This window comes from Mastomys coucha, unplaced genomic scaffold (genome assembly GCF_008632895.1).
Source record: "Mastomys coucha isolate ucsf_1 unplaced genomic scaffold, UCSF_Mcou_1 pScaffold15, whole genome shotgun sequence".
NCBI lineage: Eukaryota > Metazoa > Chordata > Mammalia > Rodentia > Muridae > Mastomys > Mastomys coucha.
In genome coordinates, this window is record NW_022196897.1 from 53500204 (window position 1) to 53523107 (window position 22904).

Genomic DNA, 22904 nt, shown 5'->3' on the forward strand with positions numbered 1-22904 from the left:
TTGTTCCATGCATTTAACAGAAGGTCTTCCTTTTCTTACAACCAAATAGTATTCTATTGTATTTGTAGCACATTCTTATTACCCGTCTGTCACCTCAGGGACATATAGGGTAGTTCACTTTTCAAGATAGTGTATATATAACTTTTCAGTATATGTTTATAATATACATTTTATCATCTGCATATGGTTATGCAGTGCTCTCATTCTATATGTTATAAAATTAAAACCTGTTCACCATAACATGAAATATTTTCCAAAAGTTATTGTTCAACATATACTTAAAACTGACTGATACTCACTAAAAGACTGCTAAGATTTTCTACATGTACAATGTGTGCATACAAAGACAAATTTATGCTCTACACATAGGAACGCTTCATATATTCAACTTTATTACGGAATGTTACAGTATTTTGAGTGTGATTTATATTACAGGAAATAGTTTTCTTTTCATACTTTTACTATACAATGTTTAATGAGTTTCATAAAATTACATACAAGCATCTCTGTACTAACTGTTTTATTAATGACTGATGCTTATAAAAATATCATTCATTACTGTATCACGACGTAATACAGTGTGACCCTCAAATGAATCACAGAATCATCTTTTTGTGCTTTGGATTTCCATTTATTTCCTTCCACACTCAAATGTTATCGGATGCTGTCCTGATATTTCCTAATCACTTCTTTTATTTATAACGTGAAAAAATGAGATTTGAAGGGTGAATGTCTATAGTTAGTTAAATTCTTTACACTAAATAAACAAACAAATAAATAAGAAAGATGTTTTTACATCCACACACGTTTGTAATGTTTAGACTTTTACCATAAGCCTTGCTTACTTAACAATGAAATAAAATATAAAATAAAATAAAATTATAACACAGCTCAACATAAAAAAACATACATGCTAGAAAAATAACATAATATGATATGCTTGTATGGTTTTCCGAAGACAACTCTGACCAATGACTACGACCCACTGAACCCTTTATTATTTTTTTGTGAATTTTATATTGAAAAACAACTTAGGTTGTGGTGGAAAGTGACCTAGAGGCAATGAATAAAACAAATAAAATCACAAAGCTTAAAATTGGGTATATCTACATTCAAGCTTGAAATTTTCCTTATTGTTTACAGAGATCTCAGTCAAGTTAATTATATATTTGAACTTGATTTTTCAGTCACATAACTGAGATTTCTCCTGGAACTAGAGATAACATTATACACATTGGCAAAAGGTCCAGTACAATAATAGGCACATAATGGATAAGAAATTAATTATAGTTTTTGAGGTTTAAATTTTAGTTTATTAGATATTTTCTTTATTTATATTTCAAATGTTATCCCCTTTCCTGGTTTCTCCTCTGAAAACCCATTCCCTCTCCTCCTACTCACTAACCTACCCACTTCCGTTTCCCTGTCCTGGCATTCCCTTATACTGGAGCATCAAGCCTTCTCAGGACCAGGCCATCCTCTGCTACATATGTTCCTTGGAGCCATGGGCACTCTTTGGTTGATTATTTGCTTCCTGGGAGTTCTAGGGGTACTAGTTGGTTCGTATTGTTGTTCCTCCTATAGGGCTGCAAGCTCCTTTAGCTCCTTGAGTCCTTTCTCTAGCTTCTCTATTGGGGACCTTGTGTTCAGTCCAATGGTTGGCTGAGAGCGTCCACATCTGTATTTGTCAGGCACTGGCATAGCCTCTCAGGAGACAGCTATATCAGGCTCCTGTCAGCCAGCACTTGTTGGAATCCACAATAGTGTCTGGGTTTGTTGACTATATATGGGATGGATCTCCAGATGGGGCAGTCTCTGGATAGTCTTTCCTTAAGTCTCTGCTCCACACTTTTTCTCTATATCTTATCCCATGGGTATTTTGTTTCCCCTTCTAAGAAGGACTAAAGTATCCATACTTTGGTCTTCCTTCTTCTTGAGCTTCCTTTGGTCTGTGAATTGTATCTTGGGTATTCCAAGCTTCAGGGCAAATATCCACTTATCTGGGAGTTAAATTTTACTTTTATTTTATGTGTATGGGTGTTTTTTTTCTGGATTTATGTCTGTGCACCTTGTGCATGTAGTGCATGTGGAGTCCAGAAGAGAGCATTAGATCACCTCAGAACTGGAGTTTTAGATGGTTGTTAGTCATCATATGAGTTCTGAGAATTAAATATGGGTCCTCTAGAAGAGCAGTTGGTGAGATTAACAACTGAGCCACCTCTCCAGCCCCTTATAGCAAATTTTATTTGTGATAAATTTGGTCTGTGTATCAAAGGTAATAGAATTATATATTATAGACTATAGTCCTGTACTAGAAATACTCATCTACACAAATATAACAGGAAAGATATATGCTTTGTAATACAGGAAACTGTCAAACTGTTTTATTTAATAGAAGTTTGAATATAAGTCAATACCAGTTTCTTTTGCCAAGAAAGAAAATATAAAGTTAGCCTGTGTTGACAGAAGAATGAGAAGGAGTCCCCCACCCATTTGGACTAGAAAAACTGGACAAAACCTAATGAAATTTTTTAATTAAAATAAAATGAAACTATGAAGAGTTTGCCTAAAAAAGTGGAGGTGTGATATAGTAACACAAAAGTCACAGAGTGAAACTTGTTGCTTCCAACTATCTGAGAAATTTTATGTGGAAACTAGATACCTGTCCTATTATAGAGGCAGAAATAGAATCAGTGAGCCAATTGCAGAACAGACTTGTTTAGGAGTATTTTCTAATATTGAATGAATTGATGTGGGCACCAAGCCTCATCTTCTTTTTTTAAGATTTATTTATTATTATTATAAATGAGTATATTGTAGTTGCCTTCAGATACACCAGAAAAGTGCATCAGATTTCATTGTGGGTGGTTGTGAGCCACAATGTGGTTGCTGGGATTTGAACTCACAACCTTCGGAAGAGCAGTCGGTGATCTTACCTGCTGAGCCATCTCACCAGCCCAAGCCTCATCTTAAGTAGCTATAGAAGCATAAAATCACCGGTTGTTGGATGAGAGATTTACAATGTATACAAGTATTGATTGTTAATGTCAATATCATGTAATCTTAGAATAGTCAAATGTTAAGATACTTTTATTCAAGTTTTTATAGAGTGACACAAGATACAAAGGTTGGCTGAGACTGAATAAAGAATACCTGGACTTATGGCACCATCACACCCAGCCTAAAATAATCCTTATAATGCCATTAAAACCACTTAGATGGTAGCCAACAATGTTAAGCTAATGTGTATTAAAATTATATTTATTAGCATTGGATGTGGAGGAGGAAATGTTTCAAGTTCATTGTAAGATGCTGTCATTAGTGGAAAGAGTCTAGACGCTCTTCATTGAAGTGACAAGATTCAGTTTGTCAGTCAGGTTGTGTTTTGTTTGTTTGTTGGTTGGTTGGTTGGCTTTTATTGTAAAATCCCAATATAATTTCCCTTTTCTTGACTACTTAGTAAAATTATCCAATGATTCCTTCTTTTATTAGATAATATGAACCTTCAGTAAAATCCTCAGTGGCTTTCCACATATGTCAAATTACAAATCCTTTATATATATGCAATATAAAGTGCTATAAGATTAAATCAGATAATGCAGAAACCCTGAGCTACACTACAGTCTTTATGGGGACTCATTCTTTCTCTCATTGCAACAACTCATTTCAGATGACTGCTTAATAGCTACTCTGACACTGAAAGAAACTTTACCTAGTTGTCTCGAAGAATGAATGGACAACAGGCATTTGTCTTCTATGCACTGAATATCAAAGCAAACATTTATCAAGTAAATTGGCAGGCCTCTGACTTTTAGATGGTAGAGTGCAGACTGAATTATTAATCATTAAAACATAATTCAGTAAAAGCATTTCTGTGGGGACTTTATATAACATGGTCCAGGCACTATGGTTTCTGTTGAGCCATCTTAATTCAACATCAATGCCTAAGAAAATAAAGATTAATAGTTAATCTGCCCATTAGATGGCCTTTCTAAAAAATTGAATAGAGTAAGGCTTTGGCAATAATTTTATCACAATTACACTCTTGACAAGTTGCAGTTGTATAACTATTCAGTAAAATGGAATCCATTTCTCTTGAGTAATCAGAAAAGCTATATTAATTTAAAAATTAAAGCATATTAATTTAAAAATTAATATGTACAAGTTTATCAAAATAATGTGGTAACTGTAATTATGAACACTCTTACTGAATAACTGCCATTCCTAAGATTAATTTGTCAAGTTCTCTTATTTTCTTTCCCATTCTTCCTGTGAGTATCATTTTACAAAAGAGGAGGTGTTTCTCCATCTCTCCCATGACTTCTCTGTCATGGTACAGCTAAGTAATTGGTGGAGACCTAGGCTAACACAATTGTGATTGAATTTTTGTTTAGAGGAGCTTAAAATAAAACCTCCAAATGAGCTACAAATAGTTTAGGCAAATGTAAACTACTGATATACAAGTATGGCTACTTTAGAAGTGTCCAAAACAGAGATAACATTGAACCACATTACAGTTGACAAGCTAATGGCAAATGGGCATGTCTAGGCAAAGATAAACAAGAAAAGTGGACATTAGTTAGGAGAGGACAAGAGATTGATATCATGCAAACCACTCTCTGGATTTAGGGAATTCATGGTTCTATAAATCATGGTAGGAGACTTCCTGAACAACAACTGAAAAGAAAGAGCTGTATAATTGTGAGAATGACTTATCTGGTTCCTGCTAGATCTAAGTAACTGTATGTTTTGGTATGTCAAGCAAGTGCACCTGTTCAAGATTTTGAACTTAGATCCAAAGACATCAAGCAGGAGGGATCAAGGGTAATCCATTTTTGAAGATAGCAGAGATTTTTGTGGCAATGTTCAACAGTTTAGGAGGCAGTGGTAGGATCAGAGTCTGGCACAGTATCCAGCACTGTGTGTTTGACCTATTGAGGTTGAAGAACTATGACTGTTCACTAAAATGTTTTTTTTTTCTAATTGATATTGACTGTGGACTTTGCTGGGACTTATTCGCCTTACTGGTGTAAATAAGAATATTTAAAGGTTATTTTTAATCTATCATGTAATTTTCAATTTCCCAGTGCTACTCTTGGTATCATTAAGCATAATTTGAACTGTTGGCAAGTTGTAGCTATATAGATATTAAGGAGTGCCTTTCAAATTTGAGTGGAAAATTAAATTTAATCAAGGTTCTTTTTGACCTTTCAGTGTTTGGAGAAATACTTATAGCAAGATGTGGAACCTAGAAGTTCCTATTAACCTGCTTCATGCAGTTTTATAACAAAATCCATTTCTAGATGGCTTAATTATTCAAATGTAAAAATATGGTATAAATTTAAAAAACTGAAAAAGATTCTCAATGCAAGCATGCATTTATTTATTTATAATAATTTAAAATAATTTAAAAGTGTCTCAGTGTATGAAGTACTTGTCAAACAAGTGTGAAAACGGAAGTTCAGATCACCACAGCAATGGCAGCTCCTCTATAACCTCAGTGCAGGAAGAGCAGAGACATGCACAAAATGGCTAACTGAACTAGCTCAATATATAAACTCTAGATTCAGTGGACTCCCACCTTGGTAAACAAAGTGCCGAGCAATCTAGGAAGACACCAATGTCAATCTCGGGCACACACACACATGCATATGACACATTCACATATGTATTCACACATATGCAAAAACGTGAATACATGTGCACATTTATATTCCATGTGATAAGTAAATAAACATAATAAAAATCCTAGTTTAATGAACCTTTGACTAATATGCAGGGAGCATACTAGGAAACACTTGGTAGCATAAGCCATTACAACATTTCTAGGTAGCATTCTAGGTTGGGGTGTCTCAGATGCATTCCCTGAAACCATACTGAGAGGATTTAAATAGAATTCCTATAGATTATTAATGCTTCCCAAACCACATCAGTATTTTTAGAATTTTTAAAACTAGAAATAGGTAGTAACTAGATGATAATATTCTCTCTAATATCCTTTAAAATGTTAAATGCTAACAGTTGACTTCTAGGTCCAGAGAGAGGCAATAACAAAACTTTATAAGATATATAAGATTTAGGAAGTGATTTAGAAAGGTATTGTAGAACATGAGAAATGTTACTTCAAATATTAGGAAAGAGATGATATTTTTGAATTTGAGATACATCTCAAAATTGGAAATTTAGTGAGAAATTATAAATATAGACCTGAATATTGATAAAGATAATTCTATTGGGTGCATGTTTTGCATGTACAAATCTGCATATATTTGCATTAGCATGCATGCATATACAGTATATGATGATACAAAATCCCTGAAACCAGGTTCACATATAAGATCATGAATATTGGCAAAACAGCTGAATCTCTTTTCCTTATTTTTTAACAGTGAATGCTCATGTGTATATTTGTGCTGCTATATGCCCAAATATTATGTGTGTGCATTTTATGTGCATGGTATATTCATGAGTGTGCATGTGTGTGGATAGGTACTCACACTTGTATGGGTATACTTGGAGACAAAAAGGTAATGTTAGGGTGTCTTCCTCAATAGCTTTTGTGCCTTCATTTTTAAAGACAAGAAAGTCCTTATTTCAGTTATGCTGAATGGCCATGGATCCCCAAATATCCATGTAGCTCACTCTTATGTTCTGGGATCATGACTGTGCACAAAACCTGGCTTTTACTTAGGTCTTGTCTTTGTTCTTAGTTAGCAAACATAATACTTTACAAGCCATCTTCCCAGTACCTGAAATTTGCTATAAAATGATTTCAAATACAATCCATAGAAATAATTCCTTTAGAAAATGACTGTAATTTAAAAATGAATCAAGAAGTAAAAAATAGTATTAATGTTTAAGCAATATAAATTAAATATTAACAAGGTATATAATAGCTAAATCTTGAAAATAATTAAGGAAGGATGATATGTGTGTAAGATGATAATAGCAAGAGTAATGACTGAATTCTTAGAGAAGTGGAAGCCAAGACAAAGGATAACAATGCTATTAATGTATACACGAAAAAGCTATTGCAAACCTCCAATTCTGAATTCAGCAAATATCTTCCTGAACAAAGAACATAGGAGAAAGACGACTTCCTATCTTCAGGTAAATATTTAGACATTTAAGATAAATAGATGAGGTTAAAAAAAAGAGATATGGTACATGAATATAAAAATGAAAAAAAATACTGGCTTAATTACCAAAACCTCGAAACAATATATCAAAATAGGTTAAGGTAAAAACACTTGTTGTGAGCCGGGCAGTGGTGGTTCATGCCTTTAATCCCAGCACTTGGGAGGCAGAGGCAGGCAGATTTCTGAGTTTGAGGCCAGCCTGGTCTACAGAGTGAGTTCCAGGACAGCCAGGGCTATACAGAGAAACCCTGTCTCAAAAACAAAACAAAGCAAAACAAAACAAAAAATAATTGTTGTATTTTTATAGAATAAAATTTATATAATAGAATGCATTGCAGCAATACAAATGGTGAACTACCAGTAGACATAATGAGCCAAAAGCTCACCCTGCTCAACAGACACATCAAGGGATTATACACTGCATAACTCAAGTTATGAAAGGTTAAGCATGTCACATTGTGGTGGTGTTTATCAAGGAGAGCCAGTACTGGTGGAAATGAGCAAAATCTCTTAGGAACTTTGAGCACAAGGGTAAATATACCTATCAAAGTGACACTCAGAATCTTAGGATTTGTGAATTTTACCTTTGGGGAGCCATAAATAACTGTGATTACAATTTAAATATTATACCAATAAAGAATTTTTAGGAGTCAGATACAAAGTCATTTAGACACTGTTTTGAAAGACATGAAATAAGAATTGAAACTTGTTTTTTTTTTTAAATGTGCAGATGGATAAACACATGATGAAATTGGCATTGTATGCACAGCTACTGAGGATGCATAGATCACAGATTCTTGATATATTTAAATAGTTTTCCAATAGTATTGGAAGGTTCAGTAGTAGAGTTAGGTCTGCATCTAGGCTCTATTTTTTTAAATGTAGTTAAACAATTAGTTAAATTTAGTTAATTAGTTACTCTCTGGTACATGGCTGTTTTGAGTGAGTATACATCTGTGTACCACAGGTGTAAATTACCCTCAGTGGACAGAAAAGTGTACTGGCTCCCCTAGGATGAGAGTGTCAGCTGGTTGTGTACTGGAAATCAAACTTTGGTTCTCTAGAAGAGCATCCAGTGCTCTTAAACACTGAACTATCTCTCCAGTGCTTGATTATTAATTTTAAAATATTGCTCATTTGTTGTAAATGGTTATGCAATTTATAAACCATACTTTCCTTCATCTTTGACCTTATACAAGGAAATTTACCTCTTGATACCTTGTTTTTCTGATCTACAATGTGGAAATCATGAAAATAAGAGTAATGATAGAACCAATAAGAAATGCAAGGCATTTAGAACAATGTCTGCCAGGCACTCTAAACTGTCCTTCTTATTTACTTTATTACTATCTTAAATCTTTTAACACATACTGTTTTTACACATACTTGTCATTTTAATTAATCAATTACCTAATATATTGGAATTTATAAAGACAATGTTCAGAAGATAGTATAACTCCTTACTGTTAACCAATAATTGTTAGTAAAATAAATTACAGTTGTCGACTACAATACAGTGACTTTCTTGAAGAGTTTCCAAGACTCAGTGAACGTTCTTTTTCTACTTTATGTATAATCCTTTTATGATTGGATTTTCAGCTGTTACTATTTTCAGATTGTTTGCTTCTGTTTCCTCTTCTAACGTTTGTGTATAACTCATTACAATTGAACGTGATAATGGAAATAACAGGTTATAAAAAGCCCTATGACAGCCAATGGAAGAGTCAACTAGGCTATAAACATTTTGATTCTTTATATTCCCTTCCTTCCCTCTTCTCTCTCACCACACCCAAATGCACTACTATTTTCTTGGTCCCAGCTAAGCCTGAAGGCTTGAGATTCATAGAAGATGAGGTTGGTCAATCAGCCATCACACACAACTCTAGTTATGAAGTTCCTAGTCAGAATTAGAAAGAATAGATGATTTTATGTGAATGATCTAAGTTTGTTGCAATTAGTGACTGTGATTTCAAGAGTATACATACTTTTATGTGAAGATACTAAAATGATTCAGCAGCTTAGACTTATGTCTAACAGAAAATGTCATGACCATCTGTATGGGACTCTGGGCTTCCAAAGTTGCCTGGTGTTTATTCCATCACTGCACACTTAGTTGGCACTCTTGTGTTCATGTGTTTTCACCTCCTTAATTCAACTTTAACTTTCTTTACTGCAATTCTTATACTTGTTCCTGAGAGTAAATGGCATTTTGCTTTATTTTGTCCTAATATAAGCCACTGCTGATTTACTCATGGCTTTTGTTTTGGGGGTTATTTGAAATTGTGTTTTTCTCATAGTTCAGCCAATTTTGGCTAATGCTCCTAATTTAACCTCCTGGAGAACAATTAGCCTAACCACAAAGAGACCAAGCATGGTTCATATTTGCTGGCTTTGTATTTCCAGATTGCTTAACTTTATTTCTTTTGCCTTACCATATTCTAGCTCTCTGGAACACATTATTGAAATTGTATCTTAAAGAGAAACACTGGAAAAAAGGGAAGTCCCTACAATATAGTCTTGCTCACTTTAAAGACAAAATGTGTTTTACACAAGTTCTCATGAAGTAGCCTAAGTCATCTTTGATCTTGCAATATTTCAATTTTAGGTTCCACAGGGTTGCAATTACACGTGTTTGACAAAATGTTCAGTCATTATCTTTTATTATTATATTGTAGCTTTTTTTACTTTAAATACATTAAAGTGAATTTAAACTTTATGGAAGACTGTTTAGTAGTCCTAAGTGACACGAAAATCAACCATAATGTCATGTCTATTATATATATTTGTTTTTAATTATACCCAATATTTATATGTACTTGAGTAGTGCAATATGGTGTTTTGATTTGCATTTACTAGGTACTTCACTTTAGCTCTTCATTTGTGGAACATATAACCATAATATGCTAAACATGGTATTGCATGTCAGTGTTTCAAATATAGAATGAAGTCCCTAAATTAAGAAGAATGGGATGCAGACATTTAAACAAACTACAACTAACTTTTACCTTGTTTATCCTTGAAAATGATTAAGAATTTGAGAAGAATAGACCAAAATTATCCCAAATACTGCTGAATCTGGATTGTATAGGTTGTACAACTGGAAAAGTGAACTGTACCCTTGAACAATAAATTAGTCAATGCATTTATGATGGCCAAAGTAACATAGTCAGTGGACAGTCTCAACTTAGAATTTTATCTAATCAGATAGCAAAAAGCAAGATCAAGGCCTTCCTGATTGCAAATTTGTAAGAGCCATAGTTTGCCTGTCAGTAGGGAGATGGAACCTGAAGAGAACATCTGTAGTAGATAGGCAGAATCCCCAGTGAAGACCTGGGGTCACCAACCTACCTTCAAAAATTTTGGCCCACAATTGTTCCTGTCTAAAAGAAATGGAGGGACAAGAATGGAGCAGAGACTGAAGAAAGGGCAACCAGTGGCTGGACCAACTTGGAATCCACTCCATGCTTAGGCATCAAGTCCTGACATTATTACTGATGTTATGTCATATTTGCAGACAGGAGCCTACCATGGCTGTCCTCTGAGAGGCTCTACTAGCACTGACTAAGACAGATGCAGATACTCACATGCAACCACTGACTGAGCTCAGAGACACCTGTGGAAGAGTTAGGGGAAGGATTGAAGGAGCTGAAGGGGATATCAACCCCATAGAAAGACCAACCATGTCAACTAACTAATATCCCTTGGAGCTTCCAGAGACTTAGCCACCAACCAAAGAGCATGAACAGGCTGGTCTGAGGGCCTCTGCACATATGTAGAAGATGACTGCCTTGTCTGGCCTCAGTGGGAGAGGATGTGCCTAATCCTGGAAAGACTTGATATCCCAGGGAAAGAGGATGGATGACCTGACTAATGACTGTGGATGAAAAAACCCAGGAATGAGAACTATCTCTAAAGTGTTCGAGAAGCTCCCACAGCCAGCTGAACTGTACCTTTATGGTTTCTGTTTTCTGCTAGACTTCTTGCCCCTTCACTGTTTCTTAGCTTCTCAACAGGCAAAGTAAGCATGAAGATTCTTATTTTCTGAATTAATGACCAGACTCTTGGCTGTACATCAGCATTTTTCCCCGGGCCAATCTATCAAAACCAAAGAATCAGTAGTGGAAGTCAGACAACTTCTGAATATCTGGGTTGCAACTTTATGAGTTGAAGCTGACACAGACAGAAAGCTACTAGGCTCTACTCAAACATTTTCACCCAACTCTACAACATGCACACCGCTGGATTTTATTTTTCTTCTGTTTTATCTTAATAGACATTATTGGATAAGATGGATCAAGCATAAAGTAGTATCAGTGGAAAAAAAGCTGCTTAGGAACCTCTGCTCATCCAGAAGACTCACATTATTTGCATCTTTGGGCATCCACTTTCCCTCAGCTGTACAGTTTTTCATCATTTTCTGAGTACATGATGATGGACTTGTCCAGGTGGTATTCAGGTAACAGAAGATCTCAGACACCTGGACGCCAAAGCCCTGGAGTTTGAGATTAAACTCATGGGACCTCCCTTGTATCTTACCCTGTGTCTAATTGTTGCCTAGTTGCTAACTAACCATTTTCTCCTTTTTCTTCATTTTTTTTCTCTTCTTCCTAGGGTACCCTATCTTATCTTTGAATAGTACAGCCAAAAGTCTTCAGGAGTTGGACTTAGTTTAAAGGCACATCAGTTGTGGAAGAAAGCTATCAACACTTTCTTTAATTCTCCCAAAGAATTCTGACTTAGATGATGAATTACATGGCCACCTAACCACTGAGTCCATACCAGGCTCCACTGAACCCAGCTTACTAGGTTAAGCCAGCTTCAGTAGGATTTTCTGCCCACAACTGCTGTTCCATCTTAAAAATAATGAAGATGAAAAAAATGAAAAGTTATGGTTGATATTTTCTTTCTTATTCCTATTCCCAATGCCCCTCCTCCCCATATGAACACCTGTTCTTCAATGGATAATCTAGAGCAAAATCTGCAATAATGCAAGCAACCCACACAGCCAGTTCTCCAGAGAACTTGGGTAACCACCCAATGCCTCTGCATGTATGTTCCTATTTTAGGGCATTTAATCTATTAAAATGTAAATAATTAATCAGCAAGCTTTCTGGAACCTGGAGGAGTTTATCAGGAAACAAATGTTTAGATTAGTTTTGACAGAGAATTATAGATATCACGTGTATATGTCTGAATACAGATATACAAAGTCACATTTCCAATGAACTTCCAAAATGTGTTAGGCTAGAAAATAAGGACATAGAGGATAGAGAAAGAGACTAAAAATGAAGAATAAGGAAAAAGAAAACCAGCAGTTTAGTACAGTAGATTCATCAAGTAAAGGTGGCATCTCAGATGCTTGTTTTAGGCAGTCATAACAGTATGAAAGTATTTCTCATTTAATAGTTGTCAAACTCTTAAAAAGAATGGTGTTCAACATCAGACAAGAGCAATGTAATGAAGCTATCACACCACTGCCATAGTTGTTCAGGGTTTTTTAGAAAAATGATATTTATAAGTCCACCATTCTATGTGGAAATTAGATTTTCTTCAGACTAGAAGGTGCCAACAGCTTAGGCGAAAGGCAGAGAAATGAAAACATTGAACAGGATATGAATTTTTGAGAATATAAGAAGCCAACTGCTAATCAATTTAGCCATTTAGTGGTCAATTTAGACTGACATTTTCTTCGGTTGTGGCTGTCTCATTGCACTTAGTAGATGTATTGTAGCTTATATTTCATTTTGCTGCATTCTAGTATGACTCACAGCTGAACCATCTGATATATTCTTTTCACTCAAAGCTCTCTGACTAGAATCTATTTTCCCCATGGAATATTATACATAAATCTTATTCAGTGCATTGTTATTTTCTTTTTTTAAAAAAATTAGAGTATGTGAAATATATAATCATTGATTTTTGAAAGCAGAAGCTTACAAGGGAAGATGATTGCAGGTAATAAAATTCTGAGAAGCCTCAATAAAATTATCATAATCAATAATTTTAATGGTGAAACTCTATAGCAACATAAAAGAGACTTACCTCAGTGAAACACCTTTGGTTGACTGGCATACGAGGGTATGCAATGGGCACTCTGATATATTTGAGATCACAGTATAAATTTCTATATTATTTTTTCTTTAGAGTAACATACTTTTCAGTTGGTATAGATTGTGAAAACCCAGAAATTGAAATGTCATATAGTGAAAATTTGAGAATAAGTGTATCTTGACTGAGATAATCCAGTCTGCCTATAATTTGGTAGCCATCTGGAATACTTCTTTTGTTTAATCTCCTTGATGTTCTACTTTTCCTAAATGTAGGTTAGTTATTGTTGGTATCTTCCTACTCTGTAACTTGTTCCTAGAGTTCTATCTAGCCTTATCTATGGACAATTTCTAAACTGTCTGTGGACATAAACTTTGAAGTTCTGTTCTGTAATCAGGTCAACTAATTTTAGCTATAAGCAGTTATATGGTAGCGTTAAATTATGTGTTGTAAGTTGTCTAGGAATGACTTCAGAATAATTGTTCAGAAAGGTCCCAGAAACCATATAACAGCACATACTATAGCCATTCCTTTCAGCTGCCACAAGAACTACATGGTAGGAGCCTATTGTAAAGCTACACACATGTTGACTGTAGGAGACAGAGAAATCATGCTCAAAATGAACTAGAAGCTTCCTGCCTGCTAAGTAGATTTTATATTTGTGAGAGACACCATACAGACTTCTGGGAGAGAGAAGTCATGAGGTGCCTTTCCCAGTGGTAGACTTTGAATGCTATTGTACTGACCTGGCAGGCAAGATCTGCCTACTGGTACAATAGTGGGGAGTACTACTGAGTAGCCATCCCTCTATGACTAGATTGGAAGTTTGTCTCATAGGAGGGAATACATACCTGATAGAAATGCCCATGGCTGCTGGAGAGATCTTATACCCTTGGAGGATACTTACTATTATAGTTTTGCTAAAGCACCATGATGGAAAACTATCTTTAAAATATTGTTTATTGTTACTGTAGATTGGCGATACTCTCATCCTTGATGAGAGAAGTGGCTTGCTTTTTAGTTAAATAGCAATGAATGAAGAATAGCTGCTTAAGGTGTAAAGAATAATAAGTAATAACTGTCTATATCAGTGGTTCTCAACTTTCTTAATGCTGTGACCCTTTCATAGAGTTCCTTATATTGTAGTGACCCCAACCATAAAATTATTTTCCTTTCTACTTCATACCTGTAATTTTGTGACTGTTATGAACATGTAAATTTTGGAGATAAAGATTTGCTAAAAGGTTTGCAACCTATAGGTTGAGAACATTATTCTCTGGCCATTCTACCACAAATGCAGTCTGTGCTACTTGAGAATAAGTGACAGAAGGTTCATTGAAATCATGAACTCGGGAAGTTTGGTTTCCTACACTGGGATTCACATGACAGAGCCAGTCAATATTCAGTCGTGGTTGGTCTATTCATTGGATGAATACATCTTCTTAACCTCAAAGGATTCATTACCACTGGGATCTGAGATCTTTCTTACCTGATATTTTATCACCCAGAAGATACAGAAGAGGACCAAGACAGAGAAAATGAGATATATTTCTATAAGTTAATTCAACATAAAGAAAGATATCATTATAACTGGGAAACTATCGGGTATTAATAGATGCTAGGAAAGTGGGAAGTCTCTCTCCTCCCTCCCAGTAGTAAGTTCTGTTGGTGAGTCCACCATGTTCTAGTGTATTGCCTCTCACCATGCCTTATAGGCTGAGGCTGGATTAGATTTTGTGAGTCACAATATATGATAAAAGCCAAAACTAAATGAAGCAAAATGCCATGACAATGGGAAGGAGACCTGCAGGGAGGAGGGAGAACTGTTAGGGAAAGAAGGGGTATAAGAGAGTGTAAAGGGAGGTGAGGATTCTCGGAATGCATTATATACATTTATGAAGTTGTAAAGAAGTACAATCTAAGTTCAATAAGAATTTGAATGTCTGCAAGGACACACAGGGTATCAAGTCTATGGAAAGTGGTTTCAACACAATGAACTTTCTTTCATAACTAGTCAGACAATATAATTATGGGAAAACTCCGGGCACAAGAATGAAATCTGTTCATGTGACCAATGTCCATTTGAACTTTGAACACACGTCTAAGCCAATTTTCGTGGTTCCCTAGGAAGGTCTCCTACTGAGATTGTGAAAACTTCCATGCTGTGCTTGTCATCTCTACAAAACAAGCATGCTGGGGAACAGCCAAAAGCTTTCGAAATATTCTTACAAGCCTAGTCTGTCAAGTCCTTGACCAGAAACAGCTGGCCAGAGGCCACATAAGACCTCAAAAGAGAAGAATGCATCCTTGTCTTTGTTTGTGATATAAAAAAGGATCCAGAAATGAATGTAGCAACCCTAGGATCTTTTGGACAACAGTATTAGATGCCAACAGATCTATGAAATGTTCTTAAATCCAGATTGGGACATTTCCTGGAAGCTCAAAGAACTTTTGGGACCTCTTCCTTACTTCTCTTCATGTCCCTGAGTCTGCCTGACATTTTAGGATCACAGAGTTCTCCCAAACTACTCTAGGCTTTCAAATGTGAAAAGCTAAACATAATAGCTGCCCACCAATTTCAAATTGGAGAGCAACAACAGAGAAACTTTGAAATAAAACTGAGCTGAATGACAATGAATTAGTTTTAAATCTCACTTTGCACTGGGCAAAACAATGACCAACTTAGGGCTATATCTATGGACCAGATCCAAAGTGGCAACCTATAATCTGTGATTCTGACAGTGAGAATTCTGTTGAACTAGAAGGCTTCACTCTTTATGTTTAAAGTACAGAGGATAGAATATTCTACAGGACACAGTTTATTCACTCAAGAACTATGGTCCCCAGAGAATCAGCATCTGGTGTTCTGGTTGTAAACCAAATATTCTAATTATAGACATTTTGAGTTTGAATTCTTATGAGTAGAACTCTATGTTCAGCACTTCTTTCAATCAAGATCTTTGATACATACCCAATGAGGTTGATATCTGACTCTGCTATGGAGCTATCCCTAATTATTCTCAGTTATCATAAGCAGAGTGAGCTGAGTCAAAAAAGCTGCACCAACAACAGGGAAACCTAATTGTTTGGTACAGGAGGACAAAGTACAGTAAGCGAGATCCTTATTTATGAGGAAATGAGCAGTAGCTACATAAATATATGCAAATCAAAATCTTAACCAGGTCAAGAGATATGACACAGCATATCCATAGCAACCATCATATGAAAGCATTCTATTCAAAAGGCTTCATCTTTCAGTGTTTGGGAGGTAGATTTTGCTTAGCTGATATTGTGTCACCCAGGAGATACAGGAGAGAGGAAGACTAAGGCAAGGGAAATGATGATTCTTTTACAAATTAATCTCATGATAAGAAAGATAGAATCTTTGCTAACAGCCGGTGGAGACTGCCAGGGGTTGTAGATAGTCTATGATCAGCATTAATATTGGCTTGTGAAAATAAAAGATCAGACTCCCAGAAATGTAACAGTAATTAAAGATAAAGAGACCATGAATTTGTGAGAAAGCAATGAGGTGGAAAAAAATGGTAATGAGGTCAAAATGAGGTAAGCAAAGGGGATAAAATACTGTAATTATATTGTAATTCCAAAGTTGAAATATATATTTGAAAGAACATCTCTTGTGAACTAATGATTCTATCATAAATTTTGAAGACAAGGTTTAAATAGTGGCTAGAAAGTTGAGTGTGAATCTCTGGATCCTGATCTGCCATGCAGAGCTTATTCCAGTGAGGTTTACTTCTTATCCAAGGAAAAGCTCGGGCCAGATACTGACTCTCCTTTTCTTTTCCTTTCTTTTCCTTTCCTTTCCTTTCCTTTCTTTTCCTTTCTTTTCCTTTCCTTTCCTTTCTTTTCCTTTCTTTTCCTTTCCTTTCCTTTCTTTTCCTTTCCTTTCTTTTCTTTTCTTTCCTTTTCTTTTCTCTTTTGTTATCCTGTGCACCTCTTATATTTGTATGCCAGAACTTGTTGTAGAACTTCTAATCTGATAAGACATGCTTTACCTCAGTAGAGGAAATTCAGTCATAGCACATGCCAGTTACCTTGTCAATTTATTTGCTCCATGAGAACCAAGAGACAGAATATCCATTTCCCAAGTATTTGGTTCTTACCCCACTTCTCCAGGTGAGACTGATAGGCACCTAGAGTTGATAGGTTTCTAGCATGTCATCCAAGGCTGGAAACCCTCTATTCCATAGCCTTATGACCAAATTCAATAACTTCTATTATTTTAAACATATTCATGAGTAAAGGGGAGCTCAGGATACTCTATGCTGAACTGTAAGACTGAATGGATATCTGGAACCAAGGATTTGTAATGCCTAAACTTGACTGCATTCAATAACTATATCAAATAAATTTCAAACATCTACTTACGTACTTTAATATTTTTAACTCAGAAAACAAGGTCACACACCAAAAGCAAAATTTGAAGTTAAAAAGAGAAAAAGGGCAGATTATATTTACAGAATACCCAAGAGAGTTATAATATGAGTGATACACTATTTAGAAGGATGGACTGTAACAGGTTATAATACCCCTTCAAGGGTATGTATGGTGAGGGACATAACTGACTTTCTCTTACTCTCCTAATTCCAGAACGGTTTGTCTAAATACCCCATCTTCCCATATGCGTGCTACCCTTCAAATGGGAGTCACACTGGTGAAGAAAGAAAAACCAATAGTTACACAAATGATTGCTTTCATAAAACAATTCACATTGTCTCTATTAGTCCTTATCAGGGATTGGTTATATATCATTTTAAAAAATCAGGAGAAGAAATTATGATGATGTTAAGTATTAATAATTCATATTGTTACACCAAATGCAAATAAAGTATTATAATTCTAAATTCCCCAAACTTTATGACTGGGATTCTAGTTTAATTAGTAGATAGCCCAATAACTTGTCCAAGTCTTACTTAGAGTATGAAGCAGGAAGGTAACCATAAAGGGAGTGAAGGAAGCCCAGAGAAGAGGAAGAAGGGTCTTGTCTGTGTGGGTCTTGTCTGTGTGGGTCTTGTCTGTGCTACTTGTAAAAGTAGCAGCTGATAATAGCACCTAAAGGCCAGTCATGGGAGACAAGATGCCAGAATTCTGAGCACTCCACAGCAGGTCCCTCTGCTGGGCTTATATTCTCTCCAAATGCCCAGCACAATACTTTCACACTTTTATTTCAGATTTTTTCCTGACCAAAATCCACATGGCACATTGAATAAGTCCATCAAATGAGACATCTACTGTTCTGGCAATTTTGTAAGTGTTGGAGTAACACAACCAGAATAGCATCATCAATTCTAAAAGGAAGCAGACATCTAGAAAGAATGTGCTTGAGACATCACATAATACAACAAATAAAACATAAACTATGCCAAACCAAACAATGTCAAATTCCAAGCTGTTCAAAATAAACACATCATTTCCAATAGCATTCTTCATCTGCTTTAATACTGAGATTGTCACATCAAAAGTTCTACTCTTGAATGCACAAAATTATCCAAAATACAGAGTCTGACTTCCTTAATAGTATAGTTCAACTCGCATAACCTCCTACTTCTGACCATCACTTTCCAGGGAGTTCTAGAAATTCTCCAGTAAGATTATCTCTTGGTTTCAGCTTACCTGGGTGATACAATTAAACACATTTGCTAAGCAAACACCCACCTTGCAACTGTCAGTTTAGGTCTAGATATTACTGTTCTTGGTTCTCAAACATTTCCCAAGGATTGTGCACAGGGTGGGGCTGGTGGGATGGGACTGAAAAGCAGGGTACAACCATGAGCTATCCCCATCCTGGGATTGTCACTAAAAGAAAAAAAAATGCACTTACTTGCTGCCAAGTGATAGTCTTCACTAAAACTCCAGCAAGAACCCCGGAAGCAAGGCTCATGAGAGCCCTTTGCTCTCCCGGGCTTGTCCTTCTTCTCTCAGATCTCTGCCTCGGAGGTTGTGGTACTGTGCTTGCTGTCCACCGCCGATGCCAGCAAGACACTCAGCCACCTGGCTAGCTCCACAGTCACAGACCCAGAGCCCACCTACAGACAGATGCACTGCAAGCCTTGTAGCTGTTTTTGTTTCCTTTGCCTTCCTGCTTCCCTTCTCTTGGCCACTCCCCCACCCTCATCTCCAGGCCAGTCTGTGACTCTAGAAGCTAGATAAGCGTGGGCGGCTGATATTGACAGAGACCCAGCTGCAGAGGCAATAACAGCTTCAGCAGTGGCTTCGCCTCCTCCTGCTGCCTGGGAAGGAGCCAGTCAGTCAAGGGGGGCTAGGATTTTGTGAAGAGAGAGGGAGAGAGCTGGGCCGAGGCATGAAGGGTCCAAAACCTGGGAGAAGAGCAAAAGCAGAGTGAAGCTAAATTGTGTGTTTGTATGCCACTGAGTGTGTAGAAAAAGCAGAGGGAAGTATATTAAGAGGAGGATGGTAAACGCAGGGTTCTGATCTGCAGGAAGCTTCCCCTGCACTGGTCTGGCTGCCCAGCAGAACACATGGGGCTAAATGTCAGCCTGGACTGTCAACCTTCAGGATGGGAAACTGGTCATTGCAGTGGATGCTCTTCTGTGCAGGTGTGCAACTGCTAGCATATATTTTATCGGAAGACTAAAACCATTGAATATTTGTGTCCTACTCTGGCTATTGGAATATGAGTGAGGCACAGAGGAGACTGTTATTGTTCTTTTAAAAAGCTGTCGTGTTCTACGTCTAAAGTGTGTTCTGAGGGGTGTAGGGAACATGTTCTAGTTTTTTGTTTTGTTATGACTTGTTTTTTTCTGATATGGAGCAGAGGTTTGGAAACAGGTTTGGAAACATAGACCATTCATTGTATAATGCTATTTTGTCCAGATTTTATTAAAAAATATGATTCATTAAAAATCAGCATATGTCCATGAATAAAAAATATTTTACAGAATTTGACCTAATACTCTTGTTGTACCTAAAAGTAAAAGTAACAATTTTGCAATGTCAAACATCCACTTGATTTCTTTCTCAAAGATGGTACATGGATTTCCAGCCCACGTTTTGTAGTGTTATTACAAATACATCTCCTAGTGTAGAAAACTTTCTCTTGCTGTGCTTTCCAACACAATTCTATGTATCTTTTAGTATATCCAAACATAAAGTAAACTCAAAAGATAATTTTGTAAAATATTCTCAAAGCTAGGCAAATACCATATGGGAAAATTACTATAGCTGTGTGTGTGTGTATGCACATGTGTCTGTATGTGTGTGTTTGCACGTGTGTGTGTGTGTGTGTGTGTGTGTGTGTGTTTGTCTTTGAAAGTGGTTTAAATGGAGTTATCTTATGATGGGGGAAATTGCATTCCCCAGGCACCATATGCTTTCCTAATTCAGAATGCCAGCTATGGGTTACCAATTTTTAAGTTGTCCATCAAGTCTCACAGACATCATTCCCAACATTATACGCTATTACTATTCCTCTTGGTTGCCCGTAAGAAATTGTTGTAGACCCTGTTCCTGAAGACACCATATACTTGAGTCATAGAATGGAGAAATAAACCTAACATTCACCTGGAAATTTTTTTCCCTAGTGGTTAGCTTTCATAGTGCTAGAGGGTTTTATATAGTGCTATATAAAACCTCCAGACCTGACAAGATATACTCACTATTGCATTGTGCTACAAATGTTATTAGAATCTCTAATCACTTGCTGATTGAACATAAAGCCCACTCCACAAGACAGAACATAAACCTCGTAGTACCCAGCTAGATCATAGACACTATGAAAGAAACTTTTTGCTTTATTATGCTGAATGAGCAAAGTAATACACTTCACTCTAAGTTCTTATCTTTTTAAACATAAATTAGTGCATTTCACAACCCTATTCAAAGAAGTTTCTTTATTCATTAAATAGATGTGTACTGCAGCTAACAATTGGTCAACACAAAGGATATGGAAATTTCTCAAAAGGATATATCACATCCTCTCCTCCCAAGGCTCAGGAATCATTATGGAAAGAAGGAAAGAAGTACAAGAACCAGGATTTCATACTAAGGCATGAACAGATGTGGCACACAAGAAGGCTCAGCACTGTGGCTGCATGCCCAAGACAGGTATCAGAGCAAGGCAAACACAATCCAGGCATGGGTGAGGGCAGAGCTCAAATATCCTACCTCTATCTGAGAAGCTGTTGGTGACTGCTAGAAATTGGGGGAAAAACACATTAGCAATGCTAAATGGACCTAGGAGGTTAACAACAACAACAAAGGGGCATACAAAATTTGGAGGGAAAATGGTTGGAGGTAGGAAACTTAGAAATTGGAGGGGAGGCAATAAGCTGTGAACTTGGCCAAATTTAAATTTGTATGACATTCTTAAGCAGTACCTACTCGATATCTCAAGCATGCAATAAGTTATTTGAAAGAAGCACAAACAAGAACAATTTTACAATTTACAGTTTTAGTGTATGAGAAACAGACAGCTGCAAACTCATGATCTGAAAAGTGAAGTGCAGAGGGGAGCCTTTGGACTGGGTTTACATCTCAAGGTAGAAAGTTTGATTTTGAAACAGTACATTTAAATTATTCTAAAAACAAATATCACGATAACACTGCTAGATAATGGAATTTGCTGAAATATTCTTACAATCATTATGTTTCAAGGAGTAAACTAAACTGTCTGCATTTCTCAGCAGAAAGATGTGTGGAAGGTGGACCCTGCTTTACACATCTTGTTTTGGACTTTGTTTAGTCTTGTCCATAATGTAATATGATTTGATATATAATGTAATATGGTGATGACCATCTTATTGTATTTTCTATGATTTGATATATAATGTAATATGGTGATGACCATCTTATTGTATTTTCTAAGCTCTTTTGTCTTCCACACATATTCAAATGACAGAAGATATACACCTACTATTCTCCTGCCTCATCAAGAAAAACATACTATTTTAAACAGCTCCTTGACCTCGGAGCACTATTTTTCTTATAGTCTGCGTAAGCAGGGGATGTTTATTCTAATGCCAACAGATCAGTATCAGGAATGCAGATGGATCTGGACTTCATTTTTATCTATATAACCTTCCCAGAATTTACATAGCTCTGAATAAATATAAACACAGTAAAATAAGAAACAATTTTACCAAACACAAGTACATCCTTTTTTAAAACTACACCTTGGGCTTCACCTGTCTTCTGTTAAGTTTATCTTAACAATATATGTGTATATATATATATATATATATATATATATATATATATATATAGTGAATATATATAAATCATGAGAATATGATGTACTTATGTTTAACTTAACAATACATCTAAAATAATTTATTTTATGATTGGTAGTATCTTCTCCATCCAAACTCTTACTGCCACTTTTAACAACCTTTACATCCGTGTACAGTGGAGACGCAACAGAAGAATTCTAAGGTTTGTTCCTAACAGAGGAGTGTCTTCTCCATACCACATCCGATAGACAGACTCAAAATCACTCTTTTGCTGCTGCCCTTGGTTTCTTCTCAGAGAGTGAAGTTAACATGCATTTTGGACAAAGAACTTGGAGGGTATGAGCTGGATCTTACCTGAAAGCTTACTCCCTGAAGACAAGTGTTTATATTTATTAGAAGATTCTATGAAGGCTAACAAAGGAAGGAAATAACTAACACTCCTGCTCAGCTGTGATGCTTGTGAACCAGCACAATGACCAGTATGCTATGATATCCCTAGGTGTGC

The 22904-nt window shown here is 36.1% G+C and overlaps 1 protein-coding gene across 1 annotated transcript in view; it reads right to left on the reverse strand.

The window, feature by feature from the left end:
• Positions 1–19377, reverse strand: part of Scn7a (sodium voltage-gated channel alpha subunit 7) — an 84059-nt gene extending 64682 nt beyond the window's left edge. The window contains exon 1 of the mRNA XM_031370490.1: positions 19033–19377. The gene's annotated coding sequence lies outside the window, so the exon portion shown is untranslated. The remainder of the gene's footprint in view (positions 1–19032) is intronic.
• Positions 19378–22904: the final 3527 nt, after the last annotated feature.